The sequence below is a fragment of the Equus quagga genome, chromosome 10 (assembly GCF_021613505.1).
Source record: "Equus quagga isolate Etosha38 chromosome 10, UCLA_HA_Equagga_1.0, whole genome shotgun sequence".
In the NCBI taxonomy this organism is placed as follows: Eukaryota; Metazoa; Chordata; class Mammalia; order Perissodactyla; family Equidae; genus Equus; species Equus quagga.
Window position 1 is genome coordinate 121,256,290 of NC_060276.1, and position 25,230 is coordinate 121,281,519.

The following is a 25,230-nucleotide window of genomic DNA, read 5'->3' on the forward strand; positions in this document are numbered from 1 at the left end:
CTTTGCAAATCACCTTTGCAACTAGTTGAAAATGTGCCACATCATCATTATCAATGAGTAAAAATATTTGATTGCTCATTCTCATTACTTACGCAGCTTCACACCCAACTTTCCAAGTCACCTTTGAAGTTTGCTAGAAACATTCTGCCTTCATCACTGAAGTCAATCAGTGTGTAATTTGTGACACTCGTATAGCACTTGCTACAGTTGGGTACTAGAACATCATACCGAACAGAGGGTCGCATAGGAGCCTGTTTACCTGGTGACCAAGCTTGTCCAACCTGCCTCATAGAAATCGCTTGGGAACTTCCCCACAGGCCAGCATAGCAATTTAGGGACTGGTTCCAAATCTTCCAGGTGGGGGCTGCTCCGAGCTTAGGGGGTGACATTCTACTTTGGGAGAGGGAGTATGCTTGGGTGGGCATGCATGTTTTGGGGGATGATGAGGAGAGGTTCTTGAAGGACTGATAGAGATTATCCGGTGGGGGGGGGGGGGGGGGGGGGCGTGCAATGGAGCTAAATTCTTCCCTTTTCTCAACCTTGTTGGATGCCCTCATTGATTTTTTTCTTTCTTTTTTCTAACCACATGGCCGTCTCTTACTTTCCTGGAATCCAAGGTCATTTTGCATTCTTGTTAAAAGGATTTGATAACCTTGTCCCAAGAAAGTTAAGGAAGAAAAGATATACCCTGTGGTCTCAGTGTGAGGCTGTTTCACGTATTGCCTCAGAGAAAGAAAAGGAGCTTTGTCTTTGTTTTTATTTATCTTTTTGTTTATTTATTTACTTATTTATTTTTATTGAGGTCACATTGGCTTATAACACTGTGAATTTCAGGTGTACATCACTGTATTTAGGCTTCTGTATCGACTGCATTGTGTTCACCACCAAAAGTCTAGTTTCCGTCCGTTACCATACATATGTGCCCCTTTACCGCTTTCACCTTGTTTCCACCCTCTTCCCCTCTGGTAGCCACTAATCTTTTCTCTTTATCCCTTGTTTGTTTGTTTATCTTCCACATGTGAGTGAAATCGTATGGTAATTGTCTTTCTCTGTCTGACTTAGTTAGCTTAGTATAATATCCTCAAGGTCCATCAATGTTGTCCCAAATGGGACGATTTTGTTTTTTGTATACTGAGTAGTATTTCACTGTACATATACACCACGTCTTCTTTATCCATCCTTCCGTAGATGGGCATTTGGGTTGCTTCCAAGTCTTGGCTGTGGTGAATAATGCTGCAGTGAACATAGGGGTGCATATATCTCTTTGTATTGTTGATTTCATGTGCTTGGATAAATACCCAGTAGTGGGGTAGCTGGATCATATGTTATTTCTATTTTTAACTTGCTGAGAAATCTCCATACTATTTCTGTAGTGGCTGTACCAGTTTGCATTCTCATCAGCAGTGTATGAAGGTTCCCTTTTCTCCACATCCTCTCCAAAATTGGTTATTTTTTGTCTTTGTAATTATAGTCATTCTGACAGGTGTAAGATGATATCTCATTGTAGTTTTGATTTGCATTTCCCTGATGATTAGTGATGTTGAATATCTTTTCATGTGCCTGTTGACCATCTGAAAATCTTCTTTGGAAAAATGTCTGTTCATATCCTCTGCTCATTTTTTGATCCGGTTGTTTGTTTTGTTGTTGATAAGTTGTATGAGTTCTTTATATATTTTGGAAATTATCCCCTTGTTAGATATCTGATTTGCAAATATTCTCTCCCAGTTGGTGGGTTGTCTTTTCCTTTTGTTCATGGTTTCCTTTGCCTTGCAAAAGCTTTTCAGTTGGAGGTAATCTCATTTGTTTGTTTTTTCTTTTGTTTCTCTTGCCTGAGTAGATGTGGTATTCGAAAAAGACACTGCTAAGACCGATCTCAAAGAGCGTACTGCCTATATTTTCTTCTAGGAGTTTTATGGTTTCAGTTCTTACATTCAAATCTTAAATCCATTTTGAGTTGATTTTTGTGTATGGTGTAAGGCAATGGTCTACTTTCATTCTTTTGCACGTGGCTGTCCAGTTTTCCCAACACCATTTGTTAAAGAGACTCTCCTTTCTCCACTCTATGTTGTTGGCTCCTTTGTCGAAGATTACCTATCCATAGATTTGTGGGTTTTATTTCTGGGCTCTCAATACTGTTCCGTTGATCCATGTGTCTGTTTTTCTGCCAGGCATCTCTATGAGTGCCCCCTACATGCAGAGCAATGAAATGCGTGATTTTATAGGTTATCTTTTTAAAATTGTAATATATTTGGCATATAACATTGTGTAAATTTAAGGCGTACAACACGTTGACTTGATACATTTATATGTTGCAGTATGGTTGCCCTTGGAGCATAAGCTGGTGCCTTTATCAGCTCACATAATTACAGTTTCTTTTTTGTGGTAGGAATAATGAAGATCTGGTCTCTTAGCAAGTCTGATGATTATAATACATTACTGTTGTCAGTATTCACTGTACTGTGCCTTAGATCTCCAAGACTTATTTAACTACCGGTTGCAAGTTTGTACCTTAAACAATGTCTCTTGTATCCCCTCATCCCCAGCCCCTGGTGACCACTATTTTACTTTTTTTTAATGAATTCAGCTGTTTTTAGATTCCACACACAAGTGAGATCATGCAGTATTTATTTTTCTCTGTCTGACTTATTTCACTTAGCATAATGCCTTCAGGGTCCATCCACGTTGTTGCAAATGGCAGGATTTCCTTCTCTTTGTTATGGCTGAATAAGATTCCAGTGTGTGTGTGTGTGTGTCTATCTATGTATCTATACATAGATACACACACACTATTTATCCATTTATCCATCAGTGGACTCTTAGGTTGTTTCCGTGTCTTGGCTATTGTGAATAATGCTGCAGTGAACCTGGGAGTGCATGTGTCTCAAATCAATACACATACAAGCCACAGTGAGATATCACCTCACACCTGTTAGAATGGCTATCATGAAGCAAATAAGAGATAATAAATGCTGGCGAAGATGTGGAGAAAAGGGAACCCTTTTGGACTGCTGGTGGGAATGTAAATTGGTGCAGCCACTGTGGAAAACAGTATGGAGTTTCCTCAAAAAAATTGAGAATAGTGTGCCATATGACGTTTCAGTAATAAAAATATCAAGATGTTCATAGAGAAACTGGGAACCTCTGTTCTGATAAAGACGTGGGATGCTGGGCCTAACTGTCACATGCTGAAGACCTCCAGGGAGTCTGTTGATAAAAGAGAATTTGGGATTTGATGTTTTGCTTTGTTTTAAGGCAGAAAACTACCATCTATTTAAACCCCTATCAATCAACCCTTTGGAGAGTCAGATTTATTTTAATAGGCAAGCTGCCTTCCAGAAGTACATGCAAGAGACCATTTTATAAACTTGAGAAGCTACAAGCCCAGATACACTATTTTTGTAGTTGTAAAAAACACATAACATGAAATCTACCCGCAACAAAATATTAAGTGCACAGTATAGCTTGCCAACTCTAAGCACAATGTTGCACAGCAGATTTCTAGAACTTACTCGTCTTGCAAAACTGAAACTTTATACCCAGTGAACAGCAACTCCGCCCTTTCCTCTCCTCCCAGCCCCTGGCAGCCTCAACCGCTGGGCTTTGGCTCCTGCTGCAAAAAGCAAAGAAGGCAGGGACCTGCCTGCCTGGGTCTGGAATTTCATCTGCAGCATTGTTCCTCTCAAGGACATCACGGAGAACAGACTCAGGCTTTCGTATCTAGTTATAAACATCTGGCTTCTAGCCTGCTGCAAATTCAGCTTTTACAGTCCCGTTGGGGACAATGTCTCGGAAAGCCACTGGCTGAAAAACAATTCTTTGTAATGAATCAGAATTTGTGTGCAGGCTGTTTAAAACCAGCGCCTTGGAAAAAGAAAAAGAAAAAAAAAATTCCACAAGAGGCAAAGTTTAAAAGGTGATGTCACTTCAGTAAGTGGGAAGTGAGCAAAGCTGATGTGGTCCAGAGACATCTGAGTTCTTGACGTTTTTCTCCACCGGCTTATTTTTGTTGAACCGATGAATAAGGAGCAAAATACCTGAAAGGCCAGGAGAAAAATTGGCATTGTGAAAAATACATCCTAATGCCCTAGAAGTTGCCATTTCCTTGTGGACAGAACTTGAGATGTCTGTTCTTTCTCTTGGGTTTCTTTCTCAGTTCCAACCCAACCCTTTTCCTGAGGGAAGTGGCCCCAGAGATCTAACATGGAAAGTCTATGTCTCTTTCAGAATAGAATCTTAAAAATAATTGGGGCTTAATCAGAGATCCTCTAAGCCATGATTTTCAAACCCTTACTGTGGCCACATTTGGTATATCTGACCGAACCATCCAGAACTCACACATGAAACTAAAGTTGAATGAGATAAGACTTACTTTAGGATATTAATAGTGTAGAAACAGTGTTCTCAAATATGATTTTATTAATGTCTAAAAAGAGCACTGTTTTATTTCAAATTATTTTTTTAGTACTAGCAGGGTGCCCACAAAATTGAGTGCATGACACATTCTGGAGCCTTGCTTAGCAGTTGAAAAACACTTTTGTAAGAAAGCCGTAGGTGACTGCGTGAATATCGACTTTTCCACATTAAATCGGAGCTCAGTCTTGGCGAGTTCACGAGGGACTAAATGCCAGTGGGGTGGAGAAGAAACCTGCTCTCTTTCCCATGACGTCTGTGAAGTAAGAGCTCGAATCCATGTTTTTCCATTCCACCCTTCACCATGGCGCACACCGGCCTCCTGGCTGATCCGTGCACTTTACGGGACGTTTATTAATGGTCTGTCATTCTGTGAGGGATATTTTCTTTCCTCCAGTCCTTGTGCCCAGTCGCTGTTAATTTGTCCTTTGACAAAAAGTTGGTCCAACTTTTTGGGGGTTGCTTTTTTACAACTGTTGGGTCAAATGGCCATTGCCGTTGCACGCTGCCGTTAGTTTTTTTACAATCTGCTTTGGATCAGTTAGAAGGACTTCCCTTCCTAGTGGTGGTGGAAGATCTCTGTCAGCTCTTGGCAGCCAGTGACTAGGCAGCCAGCCCCTGGGCAAGACTTTTTCAATTCTCCTTGACAATCTGCGTAGACGTCTGTTTCAAGTTCTTGACACGCTCAAGTGTTCTCTGTTCGAAGGAGGAAGAGGTGCCTAACTCTTAACGATTTCAAAAATTTATTTAGCTTTTGTGGCTTCAGAATCCAGCAGGTCCTTGTGAGAGATGGAAGACCTGACATTTTAACCATCTCCTTCTGTCTCCATCTCATACTTTGCTTTCTTTGGTCTAATTGGCTAGTCCCTGACGTTTTCTGTCCGTTGGTGTTGACTGAAATTCTGCTTTGTCTTCTGCACTTTTAAAAATATTAAGTGAGGACAAGTAATTCTCATTCTAGACTCCTAGTAGGTTTACTCTTTCTACCCAGGCAAAATAAAATGTTGATAACCCACAGAAATCTGTATTTTTTTTTCTGGTTAATCCCTCAAAATTGTAATATTAAATATTTAGAATAAATGAAGTATTTAAAATAGTTTAAGTATTGTAATATTTAACTAGCATTGTAAATATCATAACATTGAAAACGATGAAAATATTAAACCCAGCACAGAAATAAAACCTACAATCGCATATGTATTCATGCTGCTATCAATATCTACTTTGATCATTGTTATGTAGCCTTTACAATTGTATTAAAATATATAAAACTATAGATGCAGTTTTTCCATTGTTTTCACTCAGCCACTTCCACGTTTATGAAATATTCTTGGCTAATGACAAAGGCTGTGATTTTCTTATAAAGAAACACTGGAGATACCTCATTTTACTCTTTACCTCCAGATCTGCCAAGAGCTTGGCTGGTTCAGGCCGACCCTGGCCACACAGGCGGTTTAGGGCTTCCGTGTGGGTGTTTGTGACACCAATAGCCCGGCTCTGCTCACATTCCAGTTTCTCCCAACAGGGAAGAACACATACACTGCACAACCAACGTAAATATTTAAAAGGAAGTATTTCAAGGAAAACAATCAAGTGACTCCTATGTATATAATGGCATAAATAACCTTAATATTCAAATCCAATCCTTTAAACAGGCTTTCTCAACCGTGTCTCTATTAACTTGAGGCCCGATCATTCTCTCATGCACTACATGTAGGATGCTGAGCAGCATCCCTGATTTCCACCTACCAGATGCCAGTAACATCTCCTCCCAAGTCGTGGCATCTAAAAATGCCTGCAGACATTGATAAATATCCCTGGGGGGCAAAATTATCCTTAATTGCAAACCACTATCATAGGTAGATAGATAGACATGCAGATAGATAGGTAGATAGATAGATAAATAGATATAGATGACAGGTGGCTAGATGATACATAATAGATAGGTGATGGATGATGGATAGATGGATGGATAGAGAGATGGATGGATGAAGATAGATAGATAAATATATACATATGTGCATAGATAGCGTCTCTCCTGCTCAGGTTCAGGGTTTCTCAACCTCAGCACTACTGACATTTGGGGCTGGACCACTCTCAGTGGTCCAGGGGCTGTCCTGTGCACTCTGCCGTGTTGAGCAGCATCCCTGGTCTCTTCCTACTTCATGACAGTAGCATCTTCCTCCCCCCACCACAGTGACAACCAAAAATTTCCCTAGACATTGTCAAATGTCCCCTAGGGGTAAAATCATTCTCAGCTGGAAACCCCCGTCTTAAAGAAAATTTTGATGTTAAGGACCATTTGAGGATCAGTAAGAAAGACAGGCTTCATTTAAACTTCGGTAACAAGGTTGATCTTGGGACCAAAGGAAGATGTTGAATCAACAGAGTCATCCTCACAGTTTGAAAACTAGGACATGTCATGGCAACACAGCAAGAGTGTATGAGGAGGCCTTGCAGGCCTTTGCTTTTATGGAATTAGAGACACCCTGTGGAAAAATGGCCCGTCAGCTCCTCCAACCAGAGGTCCAACACCATAGACAAAAAGTGCTCTGTGCAAAAATTCAACAGGGAGAAAAGAGGTGTTTAAGATCTCTACACACAGTCTTCAGTTTTGCAAAGGACATTTTTTGGATGGGTTTTATTTCCTTTCTCTGATTCCATCTTGGAGTTTCTTCTAAATGTCACCACATCAACTTTGGATCTTTTGCAACAATGAAAGGCCTTAAGTGAGCTGGGTGGGGCATCATAAACCAAGGAGACAGCGTGGGTGGTTGAGAGAATCCTGGACCATGAGTCAGAGACCTGGTTCCAGTTCAGGTTCTGTGTCTACGTGGGGCCAAGATGGCGGGCAAGTCCATTAGCTGCCCTCTACTCCAGTTTACTCATTTCTCTAATAGTGATGGCAGCTTTTCCTGTGGATTTCTTTGTGCTTGAAACCAGGGAGTGGCTCCCTGTTGCACTCAGAGGAAAAAGCAATATCATCACAGTCTCTGGAAAGGTGTCCTCCATTATTTCTGACTCTCTCTCCCAGTCTTCCCTGCTCACTCAGCTCCAGACGCCTCAGCCTCTTTCTTGATTTACAGCACATCACAGGAGCTCCTGCCTCAGGGCCTTTGCATTGGCTCTCTTCTCCTAGATACCAGCATTTCTTTCTCCTTGTCTATCCTTAAAGTCTTCCCTCAAATATCTTCTCAGTGAGAGCCCCCTCCTGCGCTGTATTTAAAATCTCAATTCATTCCTGCCAATATTCTCCACCACCCTTCCCTAATTTATTTGTCTGCATAGCATTGAGCACTTTTTAGTGGGTTCTACACTCTTATTTATTTATTTTTATTGTGCGTCTCTCCCCAGTAGGATGCAAAGTCCATGTAGGCAGGGAATTTGTCTTTGGTTTTGTTTAGTGTTGTTTCCATGGTGCCTAAAACAGTCCCAATGTTAGTACTTGTAAGGTGCGTTCTTCATATATAAAAAACTGTGTTATTAAGAATTCCCTGTGGCTATACAGGCTATACGTAGACTTACTGCGTTTTCATTAACAGTGATGGTATGGTATTGTAAGTTGTGGGTAAGCTGCAGGGTAATTTATTTATTCCATTGCCTAAAATAAGACAATTAAGTTTTTGACATTGTGTACATTATGAACGATGTTATATAAGATGCCAGTTCATGTGTATGTGTGTGTGTGATTGCATATTTGTGTAAGTCTCTGTGGGGGGGTATGTATCTGGTGTGTGTGTGTGTGTGTAAAGTTAGTTTCTGGAAAAAGAATTGCTGGAACAAAGGATTTCCAAAATTAAATTTTGATCAGATATCGCCAATTGTAATCCAGAAATACTGTATCAATTTGCACGCATCAAGAATGAACGAACGAAAGCTTCTCATAGCCTCGTCCACAGCAAGTTTTGCCAGTTTTTATGGGTTTTGGTAACTGGATTGGTTTAAAGAGGGGCTTTCTCGATGTTTTCAATCCACATTTCTTTGTGAGGTTTAGTTATTTACATACCTTTCAAACATTTACATTTCTTTTTTTAGAATCACTGTCTTTTGCCCAATTTAAAACAAGTGGGGTTCAAGTTGGGTTCAGCGGGATTCAAGTTATAGTTTTATCTCATATTTTAGGCTTTTCTTTATGTTTTTCTTTTGAAATATTTTCGGAATCACAAGAAGTTGCAAACATAATGTGGAATTCCTATGTACTCTTCACCCAGCCTCCCCCAATGATAGTATTTTATATACCATAGTACATTGTCAAAGTGAGAAATTTAACTCCCTGTAAATTGCAAATATTTTCCAGTTCATTTTAACTTTTTTCCACTCTTTTTATACATATGTGCTACATCTATATATACATATACAAATTATATATATAATTTTACTCAAAATGTTAGTGTATTTTTTATGTATTGAATACACACATGTTATAACACATGTGTAGTATACTACACAAATTTTAATATAATGGAATTTATGAATTCTGGTAGTTGGGTGTCATTTAGCCAGAATTTCACCAAAATTATATCATGATGTTCAACACGTTTTCTGGTTTTATTGCTTTATTTACATTCAGAATGCCAAACTCCTTGTCATTTATTGATACGTGGAATGGGGTCGAGATTTCTTTTGAATGGATGGCTTTTCCCAAACTGTTCGTGGACTAGTCTCTTTTCCCCGTCCAGTGAGATCCCAGCTTTTCCACATTCTAGCTTCTCCCTACACCTGAGTCTTCTTCTAGACTCTCTGTTTGGTTCCGTGAGTCTGTCTGTCATCGGCACCAGTAACAAACCTGAGAGCTAGCTTCTCTTTGCTGGAAATCCTTGCGCTCAAGGGGAGTCATGTTTTGGAGCATTTGTCCCCTAAATCTACATTTAGGCTACAGCGTCTTCTAGTTTACTTTCAGAACTTTTTGGTAGTTCCTGATTTTTCTTAGAGGCATTCTGGATTTTTCTCCACTTCTTTTTTCCATCTGTCACCACCAGGATCATCAGCATCCCCATCACACCCTGAAAACGACTGTGTGGCTTGCAGTGTCTAAAGAACCCCTTACATAGCATGCTGCCACTATTTTTTCGAACTCTAAGAGAATATACAATTCTGTGGCAGTGGGACACACCTCTGGAAGGTCTTCCGCAGTGGCGTGCCGGGAGACCAATTCTCCTGGAGAAAATAAAGTCCTGACTTGCAGCTTTTGCCAGTTTCCAAGGTGCAAATACTTAGTCCTGCCATGACTGATATCAACCTGCCAGCAATTTAACAACTGACTCACACAATTCTTCACAGTCCCCATTTAAGAGCTGGAAGAAGCCAGCTCTTGCACATATCTAGTAGGAATATTCAAAGAAGGAAGACTCCTGGACTGCTTAGTGTCCTGGAGGGACAAAGAAGCATCCACAATTCATTCCTCATGCTCTCCTTCTCCTTGTGGATCTGGGAGCTCAGGGGGCTTCATTTAGGGTCTGCCTGCTTTGCTCGTTGCACGGATTCTCCTGCCTGCGAGGAGGGCAAGGAGAAATGGCAGGGCCAGTGTGCACCCGTGTCCCCATCCATTGACTTTCATTTTGGAATGCCCCATGTTAACCATCTGTTACTTGCCATTTTCTACCTGTTGCCTTTAAATGTGTGAAATAATATGTTACTGGCCCCTTTGGTTGGTGATCTTAGCGATTTATATTTGCAAAACAGATACGATAAAAGAGATAATGTCCATATTATTTGAGTTTTCTTACCATGAGCATACATTACTTATTATTAAAAATTGCAGCAAAAATTTCTGCTGTGGTGGGATTATCGGATAGTTTGGTTAGTTTTACTCTTCTGTATTAAAAGTACTAAGGAACAAACTCATAACCAAAATGAAAAAAAAGTGGCCAGACAAATGATCATAAAATTAAGACAGGATTGAAAATAAAGCACTGTGCATCCTGTATATAGAATAAGCTGTAGTAGTTTAAAACAAAACCCAAAACTGGAAGACTTCTATTTTGGGTCAAGGGAAGGTTTCTAAGACACATCGATATGTGAAAAAGCAGCTTGCAAATTAATGGCTATGGTGTGACTCCTTTTGGGGTAAAAATGATGCCCCTTGGGAAACTATACATTTTGCAGCATATATTTGTGGACCCAAATCGATAAAAAAGGTCTGGAAACATGCACATTGAACGGATAACAACTGAGGGAAATTGAGCGAGATGGTAAAGAGAAACTTTTGATTTATTTTCTTTTATTCCTTAGTTGGCCAGCCCTGGTGAGCTAGTGGTTAAGATTCAGAGCTCTCACTGTCGTGATCAGGTTTCATTTCCCGGTCGGGGAACCACATCACCCGTCTGTCATTGTCACTCTGTGGTGGCTGCATGCGGCTGTGATGCTGAAAGCTCTGCCATCGGTATTTCAAATACCAGCAGGGTCACCCATGGTGGACAGGTTTCAGCGGAGCTTCCACAGTAAGACAGACTAGAAAGAAGGACTTGGCCACCCACTTCCGAAAACATTGGCCATGAGAACCCTGTGAACAGCAGCAGAGCATAGACTGATAGAGCGGGAAGGGGAGAGGATGGCGCAGAAAGACCAGGCAGTGTTCACCTGTTTGACAAAACCCAAAATTAAGTATGACCACCAGAATTTAAAAGACTGTATCCTCTGAGTGCCTGATTTCACATCTCTATGTTTTAACCTGTGGCTCCCTCTGTCTCCTGGCGGTTAAGACTCCAGCTCACAGCTCTGCCCCCGATGTGGATACCATCCATCTGGGTGGACACCTTTCTATGTAGCATTTCTTGACGCGGCCTCTCCTCCCCTCAAGAGAGCATCTTCCCTTCTGCACATCCCTTGCCACAGTCAGGCTAGGCTGCCTCACGCTGGATTAGAGGGATCTTTGTCTTAGACTGAAAACTCCTTCTGGGGAGATAGCAAATCCCTTTTGCCTCTGTGGCCCCAGCCTCAGGCAGTAACACCTGGTGCGTTCTATAAATACCACACGAATTCACTTTGACTATTCATTTGTTTGAGGATTACAGAATTAGGTTGAAGACCTACTATTTACAGCCCTGTTACCCTCATTGGGGAGATATAGACATGTGTTAGGCATTATAATCACACATGCTAAACGCAAGAATTGAGAAAAGGATAAATAGCAACTTTTAGAAATAGATATTGCAGTCCACTTAAATCAGAATAATTGGAAAATTACTATTATTCAAAAATTCAGTCCAAATAATTATGGATTCCAAGTAAAAGGGTAAGTTTAGCGACATTTTGCTCCATAACCAGGTAATTACAAGTTACCAGGATTGATTACACATTTTTTGGCTCGCTGAAGGGAGAATTATTATTATATGTTTTCGTGATTTCTTTTTTTTTAATAGGGCTATCAGATGTAAATTCTGCTTATTATTTCATAAATGCCTCATGCCAGATCATTTTAGAATCTATTTTGGGGTTTTAATGTGGTGCCCGTGGCATCTGAGAAATTCGTATGTTTTAATTTATTTCAGAAAGTCCTGGAAGTTGAAGGCAACTTTTATGTCTAAAATGCATTTCAATTCCATGGCAAGTCTTCACTCACGTGTTTAAAAGATGTGTTCTTATTTTCATATTGGTTGGGCCACACAACAGAGATTTGAGTTAAAAATTCACATGGCTTTGGGCTTCACTGTATTCTGAATTCCATACTTCCTCCAAATAAGGCTTCCAGTGTAAAAACACCAAAAATGTGAACTCACATCCAGAGTTAGTCTTCCCTAGAGAACTTGACTGAGTTGCAAGGATATCTGGGTTTAATTGGAACACAATATCTAGCATTACGGAAGTGGGTAATAAGCAATTTTTTTTTTTAAGTCAAGTCCAATTGAGCAATTCAACAAACAGTTAATAGACAATTAACACAGCTTCCAAGGCATATTTACCAGCATAGGGAGTGTGCTAAGCCCTTTTCAAAACATGCCATGATTGCATTCATCATCTTTGATTAGGTAAAACACATTTCTAACTGAAGTTCTGTTTTTCCATATTCATTGGTTTGGACAACAATGGAGAAAAAAGAATAAAGACTGGAGATCCAGCACAGAGACCAGAACCGTAATTATAAAAAGAACACAGTGTGTGTGTGTAATCCATACACAAGGCTGGTGTTAAGAAGTTTTTGTAGTTAATTTTAAAAGTGTTTGCTATTGCCAGGAATGGACCAATCGAAGGACCAACTCCCAGGCTGCTAGGACAACATCTTGTAAATAAATAATTTCAACATCACCAATAGATCCTATAATTATTTATAACATCTGTTTAACGTTAGTTTTTCCATGTTTTCAGGATCCATAAAGGCAGGAATCATATTTCTTCCATTAACAATTGTATACTTTGAAAGTAACATAGAGCACACCCAGGCACACACCCATACTGTTATGTAAGAATGTAAAGCAGGACACACAGCGTCATTTCTCCTATGTTATTCATGAATTTGCTATTTCTCATAGGAGACGGTTCTAGAAAGCTTGCCCTTCTAACACCGAAAGCAATTCCCACCATTTTTGGTGAGAACCTATTAGAAGCGTCTATTGCATTTTCTTGATCTACCACAGAAGTAAACTGAAAGTAATTTAATTTGTCTTTGGACCCAAGAAGAACATTCAGAAGAACTGGTGTAACTCTATTTTCTCCTGTCTTGTGTCAAGCTGGCCCCGGGCCCCTTTTCTTCCTCAAACCCTCCTTCTCCACGATGATGGGTAGCAGTGACAACCAAGCTCAGAGGGGCAGGGTGCTATTCTAAATTCTTCCCTCTCACATCATCCTCCAGGAACCTCTCGGCTGTTCTCGGGGCTATTTTCCAGAAGATCATTTGTATCCAGCTCAGGTCTACCAAGCTAGCTAGAATCTAGAATTTCTTCCAGAGGGCACAACCTCAGCAATGCCTAGACTCCCAACAAGGTTCTTTGCTTATTTGCACCCTCCACATTGACCAGCTCCCGCTCTGGAAAGGACGTGAGCCTTTAACCCCTGTCAGTGCCTGGACCTCATACAGAAGCCCCCTCACTGTAAAGGTCTTGACGCTTGTGATGGTGTTGCGAGCTTGGCGATTCCCTGTATCCGATCATAGGGAATGAACAGCAACTTGCCAGTTTCAAATAGTGAGGATGGAACCAACTTGGTTTTTAAGCTCCGGTCTGTTTGAGTCTCGCATTGGCTTATCTTTCCGTGATAGAACCAGTGGTGCTCTGAGCCCGCTCTTGTCTGGGACCCGCTTAGGCAGGCTCCTGAAGAAGTTGTTGGAGGAATAGGAATCAGATGTCTTGAGAAGGGAGGTGGTCTGGGGCCTTGAGTCCAAACACATGGGACAGCCATTGGAGGCCTCCAAAGATTTGTTTTTGCCAATTCTGAAATGGCTGAAGGTCGTACTCCACGATGCCATGTGATTGGGGTGGACTTTCAATGCTGCAAGTACCACCTTAGCAAATTAGCACCGTTGGAGAGTGAGAATAAAGTCAACACGGCGTCTGACTTCCAGAAATATCTTCAGGAGGACAATCGTTCAAAATCTCCCCGAGACCAAAATGGTATTATTATATCACCATCTGCACTTACAAGAAAAAAAGGTGCTACAGTTTCAGCTCGTAAAGGTAGGGTTGCCACATTAAGCACAGGACACCCAGTTAAATTTTAATTTGGGGTAAATAATGTATAATTTTTAAAAAATGGAAGTATATCCCATGTGAATTGGGGACGTACTTGTACTGTGTTTTCATTTGCTAAACTGGCAGCCGGGAATAAAGGGCACTGTCGCAAATTGTTTGTGACAGATGAATAACCATCTAGTGATCTCCATATGCTTTCACTCAAAAAGAAGTCTAAACATCATTGACTTAGAGAAAACAAATCAACAAATAAGAGAACAAGCCTCTCATTCATTAGCTGCCCTGAGGATGCTGTGCTGACAATGTAATGTTCTTCTCCAGGATGGCTTTCATTCTGCAGTTGGTGAATCTCTTAATGTTGAAGAGAAAAAAATATATTGGACTTGTATTTGTGTCAGGGCTGGCCTTTCATTGAGCCCATTCTCTGCAAATGTACAACACTGCATGTGAGAAACTCTCAATGACTCCGCCATTATGTAGAATAACTCCCGAATGATACATCTGTGCAATTTTAGGACATTTTATTGTATTCCTATTAGTTGAGATTCTCACCTGTCATCCTGCCATTGCAGTGGATTTAAATATTATTTCTTGTGGAAAAATAAACACACAATTCACTTCCTACTGTCTTCCAGGCTTTGTCATAATAAGCCAGCAGTTCTTTCCTGAGCGTCTAATATTTATCCACTTAGAGTTTATTTCTCTGGGCGAAGGAGAGCATTTTGAATTAATAAATTCAATGGCTTTCCATTCTCTGGGACATTGTATTTCGGTGGAACAATGACCTACAACACAAAAGTCTAAATTTAATCCAAGTGTGGCCAACATGACAAAGGCATACTGGCTTTAACTAAAGTTGTTTTCCCCTGAAACAAGCACCCAGCACAGTCGTTGCAAACACAGCAGGCATGCAGTCAGTACTGGTTCCGACGTTATGTGCAACGTGTGTGTGAAATGTGCTTTGCAGACAAAATAGTTGCAACGCATAAAAATGTAGGCATCCGTAGGCCTTTGAGGACAACTGAATTTTTACTGAGATTCTAGAAAAGAGAGAAGGGAAGCCATTATATACCTTCCCATTGACTGTTGCCTACCTTTCTGCTCTTAAAAAAATTGGTCAGGAGATGAGTGTTGGTGAGATGTATTCAGGGTCCTGTGGAAATGACAATGAAGGGACCAAGAACTGCCAGAATCCAGAGAATCTACAGAAGGAAGCACCATATAAATCTGCTCATGGAAAGTTTGTATGGCCACTGAGAGAACTCCCCTTTATGGATTCAGGATATCAGCACCTTGCATCCAGTTGTAGGCTGCATGTTCATATCAAAGTCCTTCCAGTTGATCATCACCTGTGTCAAGTTTTTGTAGAAATTTACAAAAAAGTTCCACTACTTTATTTGCAGGTAGAGCCATGAGCCGTAGAAGCAAAGCGAGTTATCATGAGGCCCATCAGGGTCAAGGATGAAAGAAGAATGGAGATGAGAGGTTCATGAACAGATGACCAGATGGTTTACGATGCTAGAGACAAGACAGCTGTGTGTTAGAGATTAGTGTACACACAAGAGAAAGCAGACAGAATCAATGAGTCACACAGAGGAGAAGATGTGAGCTGTAGATGTGGGAGGGTTGACCCTGCCCTGACTGGAGCAGGAAGATAGTAATAATATTACATCCCTACCCTTCTTTGAAATCTCCATTGTGAGAGAAAGCATGCCACAGATTCATATATCAGTGGAAGAGATGATGTAGTCTCAAAATGATTTCAAGAAACTCAACAAAGTCAGGTTTAACTCCTATTTTCATAACAGCACATGTATTGCGTATTTCATTTTGTGTGTGCGTGTGTCGTTCTAGAGTACAAAATAGTAGGAAAGGCTCCTGTCTGCGTGAGAATACAACAGTTGCGGTTGTGGCCCAGTGAAATTACAGTTCAAAAAACTCAGAATTGATAGAGTCCTCTGGAAAGAAAGAGAAATGCAAGTGATTGGCCCTTGTGTGCACCTGGGCGGTGGGGAGATGACTGCCATAGAGATGGTAAGTGCTTGGTTAGTGAAGGAAGGGCATGCTTTGTTGGAGAAGAGAGGGGACCTCAGGACTTTCGTGGGAACACACGGTTGTTATGGATAGGGCTTGGCCACTTAGGGGAACTTTTGGGAAAAAGCCATGGAAGAGCTAAAACTACCCAGCTCCCTACTCGTGGGTTGGATTGTGTGTGTGCTACAATGAAAGCATCACTTGAGAGACCAGATGGAGTCAGGGGGAGACACAAAGAAGGCGTTAAAAGGAGGTAATACCCAAACTTGGAAGAAAGTAGTACAATTGATGGCAGAGACCAGTAAGTTCTGCAGGATGTGCCAACTCAAATTGCAGTCACAGTGACAGGCACCAGAGAAAGCAACCTTATACTGGGACTTCCTCCTTCCCTTTGTCTCTCCCTGGTCTTCACTTCTGCTCCTTGGGGCCACATCCCCTAATAACTTACCTGCACACAGCTTTTGTTTCCTGCCCTCCTTTTTGGGGACCACAGGCTATGATGAAGAAGAGCATTCTCTTGCAAATTAATGTATAGTTCAATACACTGCCAATTAAGATACTAATTTTTTGAACAATGGTTAAACTAGTTCTAAAAGATACATGAAAAAAAATACATCGAAAGAAAGCTAAATCCATCATGAGGGAAAAATAAAGGGTGGGGATTTGTCCCACAGATATTATAATGCACTTAAATGCCAAATGAGGCAAGGGAGTTGATGGCAATGAAGATGGGAAAATAAAAATGTAATAGAGTGGAGATCCCCCAGATTAGTGCCTTCTTGAAAGGGGTTTTCCGTATATGAGAAACAGGACATCACGCATTAATAAGGAAAAGGAAGAATTACTTAGAAGAGGGTGTTGGGGAAACTAATTCACTGTGTGACAGGAAATAAAGCTGGTCCCCAGTTTATCACCACCTACAAAGATGATCTCTAGATGGATGAAAGACTTCAGTGTTAGTGATCAAATGATAAAGCCGGTCAAAGAAAATAAAGGAGAATATCTTTCTGGTCCAGGAGTGGGCACAGATTTCTTAAACAAGATCCTAAAAGCAAAAATCATAAGTAAAAAACAGAGGAATTTCACTCTATCAAAATTAAGGCTTTCTGTAAAGGGCATTATGGATAAAGTTTAATGGGTGGTTGAGAGGATGGCAGTGATAATGTCGAATATTAAAAAAAGGTATTTAGGGGCCAGCCCTGTGGTTAAGTTTGATGTGCTCTGCTTCAGCGGCCTGGGGTTTGAAGGTTCAGATCCTGGGCGCAGACCTACACCAGTCAGCAGCCATGCTATAGCAGCTACCCACATACAAAGTGGAGGAAGATTGGCATGGATGTTAGCTCAGGGCTAATCTTCCTCACCACCCCCCCAAAAAAAAGGATTCTTATCTAGAATATAGATGAGACTCCTGCAAATTAACAGGAGAAAACACTGGAAGCCCTATAGAAAATAATGGGCAAAGTGTATCAATAAACAATGATAAAAAGAGGAAGCCCTGTTTACAAACAGCTGGTTAATGATCAGAGAATTGCAAATGAAAGCAACAACGAGAGACATTTTCTTATGCATCAGAATTGCAAACTCTATAAAAGCAGAATATACCTGGTGTTCTCAAGAGTTTGAGAAGCTGGAAGCTTTCCTGCCCTGATAGTGATGATCAACACTGAGGCTGCCATTCTGAAGAGCATTCTGGCCAGACTTCAGATTTTCACTAAATATGTGGACATCTCATGATCCAGCAATATCCGTTGTAGGTTTAAGTTCCACAGAAATTCTTAACAGAGGTGTGTAAGGTGACACATGCAGGATATTTCACTTGGCTTTGGGAAATCAAGGTCGACTTAGATAGTCATCACCACGTAAAGCTCGTAAAATGTGACCGATGCATATCTCGGGCAGACACACAGCGGAAGAGTTGATTCAGCAACGTTGATTAGTTCTTAAAAGCATTTTGTTGAGTAAGAGATCTTCAGAAACAGAATGAGATTTATAGCAAAGTGCTATGTATATAAATGAAAAACACATCATCACAAGGCAACACAATATACTTGACAAGTCACGGACAGAGTTAAGGACATGTGTCAAACAGCTTGCACCAGGGATGGTGGGTTTCTGGGATTGAGATCAGGGATCCGGGGGAAGGGGAAAGACACACATTAACAAGTGTTGGCTCTCTCCCTGGGTGATATGATTGTGAATAAGAAAGATGGTCAACTGGACTCTTGGTACAGAGGTCTGAGTAAGAACACCAACAACAGAAGTATATGAATAACTAGAATTTAGCCAGCTAAACACAGAGGAGTGAGGAAGAAAAGAACCAAGCAGAGGTTGGAGATTAAGACAACATGATGGATTTACTTCAGGGTTTCTCCATCTTGACTGAACATGTGGGGACTGGATCATTCTTTGTGGTGGGAGACTGTCCTGTATAGCGAAGGGTGTTGAGCAGCATCTCTGGACTTTTACTCACTAGATACCAGTAGCATCTCCAGCTGGGAGAAAAAAAATATCTCCAGATGTTGCTGCTCTCCTCTGGAAGGCAGGGAGGCACAATTGCTCCTACTGAGGATGACTAATTGAGGGGAAAGCAAGATGGTGTGAGAAAGAGAGGTAGACAAAGAGATGAGTAGAGCTTGAGACCTTATAAAATTCTTGGGATCATATTTAAGCCATCTGCAGAGCCCAAGAAGGGACTTCATCAGATAGGCGCTGGGAAGTGTTGTCTGAGTGCTTCCAGCACTCCAAACATTTGAGATCATCTTTCCCTTTGAATCCAAATAAAATAACTTCAGTATTTCCATTACAACCAGGGCTCTTCATGTCCTTCCCAATATTTCTGAGGATTTCTGGAGGTGCAGGTTGGCGGTGGTGGCACTTACATGCTCCAAGACCCATCTTCCCCAAATCTCTGCTCTTGGCTCCACCACTCTGTCCTTCCTGCTTCATATTATCTGTGCACAGAACCCCAGCTTCATCTTTCTTCTTCTTAGTCTTTATTACTTCCCCGTCGAAGCTGTGTGTGCTACAGACATCACAGGTTTGTTACTGGCTCAGTGGGAGTAGAGTGGACAAGTCAACCTTGAACATTAGACTCACTGTAAAATCCCTTAGCACCATGAGGAATCTCTCCCTGGCTCTTCCTCCTTAAGACCTGGAACACTGAGGGGTTCCTTGTGTCCCTATTAGGGCTTTTTCCCGTTTACCCTCTTCCATTTCCAGGTCTGTTGCCATCTCACATTGCCAGGTAACAGCTCCCAAATTCCTTTACTTGCTGGGCAAAGTATGTTTGCACCTTTCATATGCATTTCCAAACGTAGACGCTGGGATACAAATCTTAGACATATCTTTCTTCCCTTCCCTCCTCACTCTGCTGGCCCTGGGCTTATGAATACTGGTGGTAGACAGGGATCCGAATGGAAGAAACCAAAAAGAGAGGGTATATGACGCACAGGGAACAGAAGAAAAAAGGCAAGTTGAGGAATGGGGTTAGGAAAGGGGACTGAGCATCTGCCGCCTTCGTGGGGCTCGAGAGAGACAAGTAGAGTCAGAGATTACAACCCATAGTGTGTGGGTGAATCAGGACTTCCCAGGCTATCATGTGGTACTTAATTTTTAATTGAATAAAAATATTTGGATTCTAGAAATTATAATTATAAATTATAAATATAATTATATATCATTATTATGTTATAAATTATAATTATATTGTCAAAAAATATGGCACCTCCAGCCAGCATCCCAGCACAAGAACTCTGGGTTGAAACCCATTTCATGTGACTTAGCAGGCAACTCTCGGTCTTAACATTCACACCTGCAGCTCCATACGCCAACCTGCCTCAGGCACCAACTTACCTGCTGGACCGAGCAGGCATTCGAGTGTGCAGACCTTCAGCCATTCCCATGCACCATCCAGCTTTTACCAAGACAACCTTGCATATTAAGCTTTGCTTGTTATTTTGTAATTTCAAATATGTTGCATCAATTGCCTTTCCATCATGCTTGTTTTTGTCATTTAAATCAAGGTTCAGAATTAATAGATTATTTGTTCTCTCTTTAAATTCAGTGGGCTTCTTTCCTCTGTTGACTCAGGTGTTCTATCAGCTCAGAAAAGTTTTCTTCGGCTGTTTCTTCTGTGATTTCTTTTGATTGGCTAGGCTTGTCTTGGATGATTCCTCGTCTATGAGTGAGCTGGATTTCTTCTCTATATTAAAACAAAACAACAATGACAAACCTCTCACCATTGCACTGCACTGAACTTTTCCTCTGAGCTCTGCATTTCCTGAGTTTGTTTGCTGCTTCTCGGACTTGATATTCGGTAGGGCGTGATCTGAGATGTGTCATGTCCAAAGAACGTTCACCTGCATCAATCTGGGTTTCCCTGTCTACGCACTCCATCCTGATTTCAGGATATTTCTCAGGCTTTTGCGAGTGATGTCTTTCACAAACAGCCATTTCCTTTTTTCAGTAGTCCTAACCCCCTCTGTTGCATAGGCAGTGTCTTTTTTTCTGCGTTTAGAGAATTGGTTGAAAAGGACGCTTAGCTGGTGTTGCCTTCACTGAGAAACTGTACACAGTAGTCCTTCTTTAATCATGGTTTCACTTTCCAGGGTTTCAGTTACCTTCAGTCAACCACAGTCCAAAAATATTAAATGGAAAATTCCAGAAATAAACAAGTCATAAGTTTTAAATTGTGAGCCGTTCTGAGTAGCATGATGAAATCTCGTCACCCTGCTCTGTGTGGCCATGGACGTGAACCTACGGATCCTTTCTGTAGATGCTACCTGCCTGTCTGTCACTTAGTAGCCATTTTGGTTGTCAAATTGACTGTCGTGGTATTGCAGTGCTTGTGTTCAAGTCACCCGTATTTTACCTGATAATGACCCCAAAATGCAAGAGGAGTGATGCTGGCAATTCGGATATGCAAAAAAGAAGTTATTGTTGTTAATGTCTTACTGTGCCTAATTTATAAATTAAACGTTATCATAGGTATGTAAGTATAGAAAAAAAACGTAATGTATATAGGGTTTGGTACCATCTGTGGTTTCAGCCATCCACTGGGGGCCTTGGAACGTAACCCTCGCGGATCCAAGGGGACTACTGTACCACTGTTCCAACCTTTGGGTGTCTGAGTGGTCACCCCGTGCTTGGTCCTCCCTCTCAACTTCCCCATACCACCTTCATTTTATTTTGATCTGCCAAATTCTGAATGCTATAAATTCTTGGGCACTTTGGGAAGGTTGTTGCATTCTGCCCAGTGCAGTCCTTTGGGGATCTGTGGACTTATATACCCAATCTCGGGCTTCCTAAAATTTTACCTAGAAGGTGGTCGATAATTTATGAATGTCTCCCTATATATATTAGAAATCATCTGAATTTCTATTCTTACATTTATTCCACACTGTGCCCAAGATATGGTAAGACTCAATTTTTACGTGTCTCTTAATTCAACTTAGAAAGGCAGTTTTCTTAAAAAGTAACAGACAAAACAAATGAGTATATACTCCACTTGACCCTAGTACTCAAGAGGAAATAAGGCATGTTTTTGATGAGATCCTTCTGGGTAAAAAGTTGCTGATGCTAATGAAAACAAGGGAGGAAATGACTTCAAAAAAGATAATTTGCTGAAGAGAGAGTAAAACCAAAAAAAATTTTTTGAAAGAGTATTCTTCTTTCTTCCAAACCGATCTAATATGAATGTAATTTTGAGTGTTGCATTCAGTGACCTCCGTGGGCTGGGACCTTAAAATAAAGACTGGCCTCTAACCTTGAGAAAACCAGCTGCCTGGATGAATCCCCAATAAAATGCTTACACCCATGTAAATGTGGTGGATGACTTTAGCCGCACACAGCTGTCCCTTGCAAACGAGTGGGCCATCGTCTTCAATTTGGAAATCCTGGGTGTGGTTCGTCCAGAAAAAGGCATCATGCTGACATATTATAAACTAGTCTTGGGAAGGGAGATAGAAAGACCCAGTATCGGACACTGATTTCAAATATTCCCCTGACTTTGCTTTGTGATGTTTGCAGCTATTGTTTTTTCCTAAGGAGGACTTGAGTCACACCATCTGTTTCCCCGTCAGCTGCAACACCAGGGCGTGGAGCCCACAGGAGACTTTATCCAATGCTGCAGGAGGCTCCAGATCACACAGAGAACTCAAATCGATCCCCTGCTCTGGAAAACGTGGATTCCCGTCTACAGAGAGAAACATGCATTGCTAGATACTGTCTGTACGAAAAGTAAAATTCACTAAAACATTTCAAGAGGCAGTTTGTAATAAACCCATTGTCAATGATGCTGGTTTTATGGGTGGACGGCGTTCATGCGTTTACAGTCGCTGTGCATTTCTCACTTCTTTCAAGAAGGTAGCACTTGGGGAAGACTTTTAAATATTCAGTATTTTAAATATTAAAACTGTATTTAAAGGGCCAAAGTTAATTGGCCTTTTGCTCATCTCATCCATAAAGAGCCTTTGGGGCTGATTGTAACATGATCCCTCTACACAAACGAATATGTAGGGAATGGGTTTCCAAAGAAATAATGGACTAGGACAGGGTTTTATATAGGTAGAAGAAGGAGATTTGTCTGGAATACCATTGTTCCTTTAGCATGATCTCTCATTTTATTTTATTGCCCAGTTTTCATATATGATGTGCTAAACCCTTCAGCTCGAATGGTTGAGGTACTAACATATGAGAGTCATTACATTAAAGCCAGGGGAAATCAGAACGCACAACCACATGTGTTTTTCTCAGCTCGCAGAGAACACACACTGCCGTTTCCTCACCATTCCAAGCACGCAGCGTCGGACACGAGAAGAGCAGCCTGCGTTTTTGCCATGCATGCATGGACTCCTGGCCCCACGGAAGTGGAAGGCCGTTCGGCAACCACGTGGCCAAGCCTCTTGCAAGGTCTGGTAGCAACTTTCACTAAAAGCAGTATGAGCTCGAGTTGTGAATACCTCCTTTGAAATTTGGTTTGCCCTAAACAGAGTTGAATATATTTGCATACCTTTACAGAACAATAGGACTGGGGAGAATCATGGGCCAAGTCATCTTTCCTTAATTCTGTCCAGGAGTATGTGCACGAATCCTAAAATGCTTGGAACATCACAGTGGTGTAATGATGGTGCTAACCCAAAACTTTTATGTGGACTTGAATGTGCTGTAACCTCGTACCTCCTTCAAATGATGTCTAAATCATCAAAGACAATCTCAATAGGGGTCAAACACAAAACAAAGAAAAAAACCCACCCACAATATGTTAACATCCATTGGAGAATTAATATTAAAAGCGTATTAGACATTGATCTTTCAGAAGCTCACAGTAACCTACCCTCCATAACACCTAAATTAAACAATTTGCTTTTCTGTGTACCTGCCTCATGCCTTGCGTCATTTACAACATGAATTTACCCATCCTGTTGATTCTCTATGTCTTTGTGTACAAAGAAAGCCTGTTTTTCAACACCAGGCATAAATGAGTGTTCCTTCAAGATATTTCTTGGGTTCCCCTCCCAGGAAACCATCTCTCCAGTTCCCATTATGTATGTCTCTGATATCACCCGCCAGCGTCTAGTTCCCACTCTGCCTTCTTTCTCCACTAGACTGTGAATGCCACGTATACACAAGTAACAGTGCGACACTGAAAGTTACACCCGCTGAAGCCATTGATGACATAACCCATATCTAGGAATAGTCATTCTTCTAGACACGTGGTACCCAGATGGAGCATCCTCTTGCATTTCTCTTTTAAAAATTTGCTTCCACTGCAGAAATTCACATTCTAATGGTTGAAGCTTATGGGGAACCTGTTTATGGCCAAAAATGTGTGTTAAACTCTGTAGAGGGATGACCTAATCCATAAAACACACACACGTCCTCTTGATGCATGAGCACGACATGGAATATGGTGTGGGGCAGCCAGAGATTCCTCCCTGAAGATTTTCCCTCTGCCACGTGGAGGCTCCCTCCTTGACAGCCTCTGACTAGCCTCCTAGAAAGAAATCCCCCTTTATATTGACAAAATACAAATATTCCTTCTCCTTTCTCTTTCAAGAGCCATGTGGGTTTGTGTTGGGCTAATTTATGAGATTTGCTCCCTTTTTTGTGGCATAATGAATCTCAGGGTCAAGAAAAGATTTACTGAAATGCAGACCAAAATCTAGACTAGAATATATACATGTGTGTATATGTCTCGAGCAAAATCTGATTCTTCCTGGGGAACTGTATTGCTTTAGTGTTCATGACGATTGTGAGTTTAGGCGAGTTGATCTAATCAGAGCTGTCCAAATTTTAGTGGAAAAACTGCAAGACTTAGTCGACCGCCTTGGGTTTTTCTTTCCCTTCTTTTCACAGGACACTTGGTCTACAATGGAGTTAAAAGAGTTTTTATTAAATATGTACACTCAGGTCACCATGATGAAAATTCAAACTTTTAGCTCATTAACCTCAAATTCCTAAAGAGGCCTGATGTAGCCCATCTTCTCATAGCCGCTTCTGTCAATCTACGAACCTATAAGAGTTCTGCAAATGTGCCGCCGTGTTCTTATCTCCTCTCTCAACACACCCCTCCCCTGTCTGACTCCTTCCCCTCCTTCAGCTCTCCAGTTAAGTGTGACTTCTTCCACAAGGCCTTCATAGGCAGTGCTGGCAGCCTCCCTTGAGGGTTTGTTTGTTTGGTTTTTTTTAGCAATTCCTGCTTTTCTGATAAAACCTTTCCCCCGTAACACTGTATTGCTTTCCTGTTCTTTATCATATCCAGTGGCATGCTGATAAATGTTAGTACCCACTCTCATGGGTGCTAGGGACCCAAGATTGATAGGATCTGCCCCTTTCCCTTGTATAAACACTCCCTCCACCATGGGCAACTCCAAGACAGCAGTTTGAGGTCATGGTACGGGGAGCTGGGAACAGATGTGCACTATTGCTTCTCCCAGCTCTTCTCTGACCTCTATCCATGCCTCTGGCAGCGCCTGGCAATAAATAGCACAGCTCATGGTCTGCCTTTGAGTTAGACAAGACGGGTTATGTTTTTAGTGCCTTGCTTTTGTGGTAGGTGGAATGATGGTCCCCCACCAGAGATGTCCACATCTTAATCCCCAGAACCTCTGAATAGATTTGGTTGTAGGGTGGAAGGGAGTTAAAGTTGCAGATGGAATTAAGG

The 25,230-nt window shown here is 41.3% G+C and overlaps 1 protein-coding gene across 1 annotated transcript in view; it reads left to right on the forward strand.

Moving 5' to 3' along the window:
- PRKX (protein kinase cAMP-dependent X-linked catalytic subunit) overlaps positions 1-23,384 on the forward strand; it is a 114,836-nt gene extending 91,452 nt beyond the window's left edge. The window contains exon 9 of the mRNA XM_046673051.1: positions 22,095-23,384. The gene's annotated coding sequence lies outside the window, so the exon portion shown is untranslated. The remainder of the gene's footprint in view (positions 1-22,094) is intronic.
- Positions 23,385-25,230: the final 1,846 nt, after the last annotated feature.